Raw genomic sequence first — 10,485 nt, 5'->3', positions numbered from 1 at the left:
GGTTTATCAGTGGAGACATGTTTCAAAGGAACATTTTGATGGCTTGGCTAAGTGACTCATTTCCCCTAATGTTGACCCTATTTAACCATCATGAGTCATTAGCAAGGAACACTAGGAAGTGTTCTGTGAAAGGACTCTGAAAAAGACTTAACAGCATTCTGGCAAAACCACATTTGTTAGGCTTCTTTGGGGAAAGCTATGACATACTAGTTCCCAACTGGTCTACATTTAGAAGTGTTCGAAGACATTGGGTCATGCTCCCTCACATCAATGGCACCATCACTATTTCCTTTTTTAGTTTAAAAGAAGAGGAGGGTTTGGAGGGGGCAGAAAAATATGGACAGAAAAACAAGCAGGAAAAATGCAAAAAATAGACACACACGGTCAAAGGGGGGTTAAATGTGGACCCCCTGTGGTAAACTAGAGTTGCCACAATAAGGATGAAATTTACAATATTGTTAGGAGGAGGCATGGCTCAATGGAAAAGCATCTGCTTTGTATCCAAAAGGTCTCCATTCAGTTTGTGACATCTCTGGTTAAAAGGCAGTAGGTAAGGTGAAAGACTTCCATGAGACCCTGGAGAGCCACTAATGGTTAAAATGGGGAATACTGACCGACTGTGATGGATCAATGGTCTGGCTTCATGGTAGTTTCTCATGTTCAGCTACATAAAAGGAGGAACATATTTTGAGATCACAAGAAAATAGTATATTATTTCTGTGAGAACAGTAACAATACTTTATTAGATTATACAAGCCTTGTTGCTGACACTTGTTTTCAGTTATGGTGTATCTCTTGTTTTCTGTAAGTATTTCTATTAATATGGAGTAAGGAACTGTCACTTAAAATAAAGTACAGGAGGCAACCTGAATTGAAGATTGGAAATTAAGAAGGGTTTACGCTTTGAAACTATTGAAAAAAGCCCAAAGAGACGTAGACTTTTTTTTTTTAAGACTCTTTTGCCCCAACCCAGAACTGGGGTTTTTTTGTGCCAACTTTTTGTTAGTGAAGGCTTCTGGCTCTACCTGGAAACAGACATCATACTGACTCAGAGTTAGCCTCTTTGAGCTGAATGAGAAAACTCTTGTGAGTAGGATACCTTCATCATGTTGACACAGCAATGGGTTGCTGCAAAGGGGCATTTGTCATTCATTCAAAAACAGAATTCTCTCTTTTTTTTAGCCAGGAAGACCTAAGCAAAGAGCTTCACTAGAAATGGGTATGAACAAATAGAAAATTTTCTGTTAGGGTGGCTAACCTCCAGGTGTGGGCTGGAGTTCTCCCATAATTTCAACCATTTTCCAGACTACGGAGATCAGTTCTCCTGGAGAAAATGGCTGCTTTGGACTCACTGGCATCACACGCTAGTAAGGTCCCTCCCCTTCCCAAACCCCACCCTCCCCAGGATCCATCCCAATGTCTTTAGGAATTTTCCTTCTCGGAGTAGGCAACCTTCCCCTCCAACAGCTAGAAAAGCTCCATTATCTTATGCGTCTTTACTCAAAAAGAAGGTGAATCTGAATGTAAGACAACCACCCTTAAAAATGTTCTACACAAAAAGGTTGTTTGTGTTAAGACCTCTTTATTTGTTTGTTTTTGATGGGAAAAACCTAGTTTTGCATTTGAGTACATACAGTAAATAATTTGTTTGGAGAGATTCTATTCTTTCTGGGAGAATCTCTACAGAAGAACCATCCAAAGAGAAAAGTGGGTGTGATGGACAGACAGCTGTCCTGCCCCTGAAGGTTAAGGGATCTTGGGGTGAGGGATTCAAGGAGCATGCCCTGCTCAGTGGCTGCCAGGGCTGCCCTCACGCTCAGGTGGCAGGGGAGACCATTTAGTGGTGGTCGTCCTTGTGGAATCCAGCAACCTGTCATCTTATGGTTCTCACAGCCCCAGCCAGCAGCCCAGGGTGGGCAGGAAATCATTGACTGGCCGGCGGGGCAGTCAATGTCAAGGATATGGTTCCCCATGCTGTGCCAAGGCTTCTTACAGTGGTAACCAACAAAGTTGTGGCCAATTTATTCCAAGCCAGGTTGTTATTCAAACCTGGATCATAAAATGGGTTAATGGGGCATGGGGAATAAGGCTTTGCCCTTTAGTGACCTCTCCCACGCCCTCCCCTTGGTGCTGGGGCCTCAAACACATCAGGAGAGGAGTTCAGTTCTGCCTCAGGGAGAGAGTAGTGGAAGCTGAGGTCTGACTCAGGAAAAGAGCAGACAGAGTGAAGGGTAGCTCTACTTAGGCTGCGGTCACACAGAGCAGTACCCACACTACTGAGACGGATGATAGGCGGATTTTCTGGGCACGATCACACCGCAACATCTGGGAAGCATAGAGCTCCCATGGCGAACCCGAGGCTTCCCTCCGAAGATGCGCAGTTAAAAACTAGTACCTCCGAGGTACTAGTTTCCGGTAACCGCGGGGCAAGGGTGGGTGTCTGATCGCATTTCCGGTGGCATCCGGCGGCCGCCCATGTCCCCTCGCAAAAAGGTGTGTCCACCCCACCCCACCCCACCCCACCCCGGGGTTCCCTTCCCAGCAGCACCGTTCTCTTCTAGCGCAATTCAGATGAAGAGGAAAGAAGAGCAGACGAGTCGTTGTGGGGGAGGGGAGAGAAAGCTTCGCACCAGCCAGCCCCCCCCCCCCGCACCTTCCTGGGATGAGCAACGCTGGCATCACCTCCTGGGCAAGGCACGAGTGCCAGGGGTGAGGGGGGGCGTGACGACGATGTGGGGACTCAAGGGAAAGGCCATGGAGCAGGCAGGGGTTTCGTGGGTTGGGGTGGGGTACGACATGCAAAACGTTTTTTTTTCAAGTCTCCACAGGATGCACACAAGCACCCAACGGCGCATGCGCACACTTCAGTTTAAAACCAAAACACAGCGCCGGGCCGCTTCTTTGCCACGTCGTGTGATCGGCACCTCCCCCTAACCACGGGACCTCAAGGGGACGTCTGATCGCGCAGCCACGCGTTAGTTTGCTCCGGGGCAAACAGCCATGGTTCCACCCCGCATTTTCCGGCCTGTGTGACTGGAGCCTTAGTAGTGTGGCAGAGTGGTTTGGCTCTACTTCTGATAGAGAATAGAGTACCCAGTTGTTAGGCCTGGCTCTGGCAGTAAGCAGACCTTGTGCCTCTTGGGAAAGGGCAGGCTGGGGTGGGTGGAATCCTGGGTGTGTGTTAGGGACCAACCTAGTGGCTAATCGGTGAAAGCCTATTTATGCGTGGAAGTATTAAAGAAAATTGAAGCTACTCTCTAAATTGATGTGCCTTTGCCAGGTTTCTCTTTTGTGTACCTGGAGACCTGTGCTGCCAATCTGTTCCTTGAAACCTACTTTGTTGTTCATATATAATTCTTGCCTCGGTGACCTCCATATTCTACTTACTTACCTTATAGCAGCAAACCCAAAGCCTAGACAGTCACTACCTTTAGAACACCTGGTAGCTGAGGGGAAGGTTTATAATTTAAAATAAACCTGGTTTTCCCAAATCACACGAAACACCCTGTCACATGAGGTTTTTAGTTCCCTGTGATTTTGCCCCTTGATTCTCTACTCAGCATCATGTGAAATCTCACTATGAATAAGCACTTTTGCAACCCACAGCCGAACACTTTGCAAAGTATCACCTACTTGAGAACTCTTTTATATGACTCAGCATATAATGTCAACACAACCTAACACTTTTTGGAGAACTACTCAACACAGTAACTCTGTATAGATGCCGCTTAATAGTCAACACATTTTAAGCATTATTTGGCCCTTTTCCAGAGAAAGATGTGGTACTTGCTGCAATACTTTTTGCACTGTCTCTGCACTTTTTGCAAGTGACCCCTAGGTAAAGTTAAAGGTTCCCTTGCTCGAAAGCCAGTCGAATCCAACTCTAGGGTTGCGGTGCTCATCTCCGTTTCAAAGCCAAAGAGCCAGCGCTGTCCGAAGACATTTCCGTGGTCATGTGGCCGGCATGACTAAACACCAAGGCGCACGGAACGCTGTTACCTTCCCACCGAAGTGGTACCTATTTATCTACTTGCAATTTCTTGCTTTCGAACTGCTAGGTTGGCAGGAGCTGGAACTTGAGATGGGAGCTCACTCCATCATGCGGCACCTGGGTCTCGAACTGCTGAACTACCGACCTTCCACAGCCTGCAGTTCAGCGTCTTAACCACTTGAGCCACCGCAGCTCTGCAAGTGACCCCTGCTAGGGCCCAATTCAGTATATTGCAGCACTCAATAACACCTATGTTATTGGAATTACTATGTCAAAACTCTACTAGAACTATAATGTGCCAAACAGACTGAGATGGATACATCACTTTTGCAGAGCATAGTTCCAGCTTCCCACAATGACTGCATAGTTTTGCAAATTGTAAAACATTCCAACCATGACTCCGCACATTTGTGAAGTGGGTTTTCTATAGAAGTCTGTAATGACTCAGCACTTTTATATGCCATGACTGAGTACTCCCCAACTTTGAGTCTGCCCTTTTTTCCACACACTGTGGTTGTGCATAAACTAGTAGGCACTTTGGCAGCTGCACAGGAATAATAATCAGGTAAGATGTGACGACCACTTTAAATGGCTCCTTTCCTGAATCAGGCTCATGCTAGTCCTTTCTGTAGTCTCCCATCCCTTGTGTCTAAGACACTACTATGTGTGGAAACTATTCCTCTGTTTACTTCTGTTTCTGTTTTTGCTTTGTTTCAGCTGTTTCCTTTAGCCTGCCCAAAGTTCATACCTGTCCATTTTAACAGTAATATTTCAGGTGCACAGGAAAGTTCTATCACTAATCCCAAAAGGTTTGAGCCCTAGAACATATCTGCCTCATATGCTTTTTGTTGTTCAGTCGCACAGTCAAGTCCGACTCTTCGCAACCCCATGGACGAGATCACGCCAGGCCTTCCGGTCTTCCGCCGTCCTCTAAAGTTTGCTCAACTTCATGTTCGTTGCATCTGTGACACTGTCTAACCATCTCATCCTTTGGCGTCCCCGTCTTCTTTGGCCTTCAATCTTTCCCAGCATCAGGGTCTTCTCCAGTGAGTGCTCCCTTCTCATTTGGTGGGCAAAGTATTTGAGCTTCAGTTTCATTATCTGGCCTTCCAGGGAACAGTCAGGGTTGATTTCTTTTAGGATTGACTGATTTGATCTTCTTGCAGTCCAAGGGACTCTCAAGAGTCTTCTCCAGCACCATAGTTCAAAAGAATCTATTCCACATATGCTAAAAAGCTACTAATCAGAGAAGTGTAAATAAGACTGGGCAGTGGAGGCAAACCCTCAGTACTCAGTTCCTGGCTTCCCCAGATCTTCCAGCTACAGATCTTTCTCAGCCACACCTATCTAATACATTGGTCCTGTTGTATTATTTCATAGGAGGAGACTGTTGCATACCTATGCTGAGTTCTATCTAGGGGGCAAATGAGGCTTTGCACTTGCATTTCCCCTGGATGAGAAATTACAAGGATGCAATTCCTCATCCAGCTGGGAATAGATGTGTATATATACATGTGTTTTCCCAGCTTGATCTACCAGCAGTGCTGTTGTCAGACTCGGGTTCACCTCCTGCTATGTTTCCTGAAGCAACCTATTTTCTGTACCCCACACCCCCGTTCTCCCTCCCCACTTTTCCCTTGGCTAGAGCAGATGTATCCAGCTGTCCACTTATCCAGGGGTTGTTTCGTAGAAAAAGAGCTAGGGGAACTCATTAGCATAACTCATTAGCATATGCCACACCCCCTGACATCACCAGAAGTGTGTCATAAGGCCACACCCCCTGACATCACCGGAAGTGTGTCATAAGGCCACACACCCTGCCCCCAACGGTCCTGGCTGCCACCGGCGGCCTTGCAGCTCCACTGCCGAGCCCCATGAGGAGCCCGGTGGTGGACCTGCAAGGCCGGCGGGAGTGCAAGGAAGCCCTGCGAAGGCCCTCCCTGGCCCCAGGCAGGCAGTGGTGGGGAGAGGCAGGGAGGAAGCAATTTACCCTCCCTCTTCTCCTGCCTCCTCCTGGCTGAATGAGGGCCGGAAGCAGGGCAGCCAGAAGCGGGGGGCGGGGCTTCGTCATGTGCCCCGCCCCCGTACCTCACCCGGGGGAACTGCGATCCCCCACGATCCCCCCGAAATGACCTCTGGATCATTCACTTTCACTGACATTTCTGGTGGGAGGGGGAGAGGGGGAGAGACTGTGTGAATGTCTGTAGTTTAGGGAGGCAACGCTTGTAACCTTTTTCCCAAGCATCACCTCACAGAACTTTTGCATGAGAGTATCCTTGAATGAAGACTTTTAAATGGCTAGTTAAACCATTGTATTTGTCTGGCTTCATAGATTTGCTTAGACTTATGATTGTGTGACATGTGCATGGAATGTGGGTTTTAGTTATACACTGGGTTCTTGCCTCTGTTCCTCAGTGCTGATAAAGAGTTCATGTATCCAGTGCCTCGAATCTCTTTAATAAACTTTCTCTCAAGAAAGCCTGTGTGGAGAGTGAAGTGATTGGGAACCTGAAAGCTATACCCATACAAAACAGGGACAAGGGAAGGGGGTGAATTTAGTGCCCATTCTTCTGTTTGCCATGGGCCTAGCTAAATAATTGATTGCATTCATAGCCCCGGATTGCAGCAATAATTCTTTAAAGTACACAATGTATATACATAAATAAACAAAAGTAACCTAATTTCAGCTATTTCTGTTAACAAGTGAAAGCAGAATCAAAGCCAGTTTTTTCTTCACTTTTTTCAAACTGAAAAACGTAATTGACGGAGACTTTTAATCAATACTTTGTCATTCAAACCTCATATAACTGAGTTGTCTGTGTTTGCAAACACTCCATCTTTCCAGGACTCAGTGGTGTTTTGATAAATAACATTTCTAGCTGGCTAATTTTGTAGCTAATTATCATCAAACACTAAGACAGATCTTCTACAGTATTAGACATGCTTTGGGAAAAAAATCCCTTCAACCATGTGCATGAGGGAATTACAAATTCATCAGTGTATAGGTTTTCAAATCTGAAATTAATGTTATGTTACCATAGTAGTAAAATATAAAATTTTACAGTTGGATGATAAAAATAACTGCTAAATTAATATATGATTGATTTCAAAATTAAAAATCATAATCCATAGGCACATTTTAATTATAAAATGTTTTAAATTAAATAAAAGTGTTTATACCAGCACTTACTCTGCTAAGGAATTCAAGTTGTTGATTTGATCTGAGATACTTCTTTGTTTCAAATCTAAAGTGTTTTCTTTGAACACAGCCTAGTGCAGACTAAATACTTGTGCCCATTGTAATCAGTGAGCTCAAGAATGCCTAACATTGTGATGAATTGTGAGCAATGTATTTTAACTATATTTAACTATATTCCCCCAAGGGCACTGCGATCGGGGAACTTCCACCGCCTGGAAGTCCCAGGCCCCCGAGGAGTGAAGTTGGCCTAAACCAGGGCTAGGGCGTTTTCGGTGGCGGCTCCCACCTGGTGGAACGAGCTCCCGGAGGAGATCCGGGCCCTGCGGGACTTGATGCAGTTCCGCAGGGCCTGCAAGACGGAGCTCTTCTGCCAGGCCTTTGAGGGGGAGCCGCCGCCTCCACTATTCCACCACTGATTTTCCAACCATCTACCTCATATGGTAGGGGTAGATGTTGCCCAATAGAGCTGGGAAAGAGCTCTCCTGGCGCTCCTGCTATGAAGAACTTGGCCACCAGTGTGGGACGTCGCGTATCTTGGTTTTTATGTAAATTATCAGAGCACCAAATTTTATGTAAGATGTATTGTTTTATTGTGTTGTTTTGCTTGTATGCATACTTTTAACTTCGGCATGGCTGTCTGTTAGCTGCCCTGAGCTGAAGATTGGATAGGGCGGGATATAAATCCCAAAAATAAATAAATAAATAAATAAAATATAATATAAAACTACAGATAACTAAAACCTTCTCATTGCCTACAGCCATTTGAATCATATGGCACATGTGTGCCATTTTGGATTTCAGTACAGCAAGAAGAAACTTGTAAGCAAGTTTCAAACACCTCCTCTTGCATATATATTTAAAATTAAACTTCACAAGCAATATATCTTAAGAGCATTTGTTACATTCACTTTTTTATAATTCACACTAACTGTAACAATGTTATCGAACCAGCTCGAACAGTCACTATCTTTTTTATTATTCTTGTAAAGGGACTTAAGCCTTAAGCCTTTGGCACACATAACTAATTTCTAGATTCATTTAATTGCTTGTAACAGTCACTTGACATGGAGGATGTGTGAGTCAATCAGAAATGTTGGTGTGTTCCTGAACAATAATAATTCTGAGGTCTAAAACACTGTGTTGGGGGAGGGGATAGGAAAGTAAATGATTAGGACCAAGGCTTCATATCACACGGCAAACTGTCAAAAAGAAAAAAGGGGGGAAAGGCATTTGGAAAAGAAAATGACTTACTCAGAAGGGCAGAAAAACCCAGCACCTTGAATTTGGCAACACTATTATGTCAGAATTTGGTTTCGGAAACCATGAACTCTGCTAATGGCTGCAGTAGATGTAGGAATCAGAGAATACAGAGGGAAGAAGTTAAGCCGGTCTGGTGTAGGGTTGTCAGCTCTGGATTGGGAAATTCATGGGGATGAAGGGGGGGGGAGCTCAAGGGAATGGAGCCCAATGATGTGATGCCATAGAGCCTACCAACCAAAGCTGCCATTTTCTCCAGGGGAATGGATTTCTATAGTCTGACGATCACTTGTAATTCTGGGAGAACTCCAGGCCCCACCTGGAGGTTAGCAGTCATAGGTGGGTGGAACAGTGATTCTTAATGATCTACAAATCTTAGGAGGGACATTCAGACCTTTCGGGGGGACAAATAGGGGAATACTCCAGATTTTAAGTAACCTCTTCTCTTGCCATGGCTTCTGACAGCCAGTGGGGGGCAGTTGCTTTACACTGCTTACCCCATCCAGAGGATAAAATCCAGGATCCCAGATATCACTCCTGGGCCTTTAAAAAGTGGCACACCACAAACAGAAATCTAACTAATATTAAAAGGCAGCTGATGGCCATTAGGCACAGCAAGTATCTCACTGCATGGGTGCGGTCAGATGGCATGCTGAGAGCGGGTTAAACTGCTTCGGTTCTAACTGGATTATATTTGATCTGGATAATCGTGATCACACTTACCTCCCTTATCCCGCCTCACCACGCAGTCACATCACTCCCTAGCATCTACACTACCGATGTGCAGGAGCGTGTCTAGGTGGTTTTTTAAAAAACAATTCTCAGTTTGCGCATGTGCATAGGCGCCTCTCCATAGAAGGGGGGGAAACTATCATGGTGCAGGTGCAGAACCACCAGGGCGAATCAATCCAACCCTTCCAACAAAAGACTTCCCTTTAAATGTTTGACCCCAAAATGGCCTCTGTGAGATCCTGAACTCATATAAACGCTAAAACAAGTGACTGTTTAAATGTCGGTTTTCTAAATGCGGTGGTAGAGCTCCGCCTATGCGCACACCGCCAACGCATTAAAAAATAGTGGCAGGCAACTTCCAAGCGGGGAGGGGGTTTAAACCGGAAGTGGCTTGACACCCGAGGAGCGATCACACAGGGGGAAAATGCGGCTTTAAACGGGAGAGCTGAGAAAACACCACTTTGGGACCTGGTAACAAAATACTTCAGGTTAGAGTGGGTTTGAGCCGGAAACCAATGGCTGGGAACGGGAGACAGATGTTGACTGTATGATCATGCAGATAAAATCCGTTGCTGAACTGTCATGACACAAGATCAAACGGTGTGTCTGAACACACCCCATGTGTATCATAGGTGTATATAACTAAAGTTGCTTGCTGTTGTTATATGCTAATTGTCTATTTTTGGCATGTGGGGCATGCAACAGTTATGCTGTATATTTACTGGATGGTAATAGATTAAAGATGAAGAACCACTGGATTTGTCTAGGAATGAAGAAACCTGAATTCAAACCTCCAGCCAGCAAAAATTTCCATTGGATGACCTTGGATGACTCTTTCATAGGCAAAGCTATCTCTCAGAGCTGCCTCCCTGGGTTGTTGTTACCAGGCTATCCAGATCTCATCAGATCTCAGAAGTTAAGAAGGGTATGTCTTGGCTAGTATTTGGAAGGATGACCTCCAAGGAGTACCAGGGTTGTGACGCAGAGGCAGGCAATGGCAAAACCACCTCTGAAACATCTCTTGCCTTAAAAACAACTCTAGCTCATCACCTAGTGGTACACAATGCTAAAAGAGGTAAAAATTCTGGCTTATCTTAGAAGAAGAAGAAGAAGAAGAAGAAGAAGAAGAAGAAGAAGAAGAAGAAGAAGAAGAAGAGGAAGAAGAAGAAGAAGAAGAAGAAGAAGAAGAAGAAGAAGAAGAGGAGGAGGAGGAAGAAGAAGAAGAAGAAGAAGAAGAAGAAGAAGAAGAAGAAGAAGAAGAAGAAGAAGAAGAAGAAGAAGAAGAAGAAGAAGAAGAAGAAGAAGA

This window comes from Gekko japonicus, unplaced genomic scaffold (assembly GCF_001447785.1).
Source record: "Gekko japonicus isolate JY-2015 unplaced genomic scaffold, Gekko_japonicus_V1.1 scaffold151, whole genome shotgun sequence".
Taxonomy (NCBI): Eukaryota; Metazoa; Chordata; class Lepidosauria; order Squamata; family Gekkonidae; genus Gekko; species Gekko japonicus.
The sequence above is the reverse complement of the archived record's forward strand: the minus strand, read 5'-3'. Positions refer to the sequence as shown.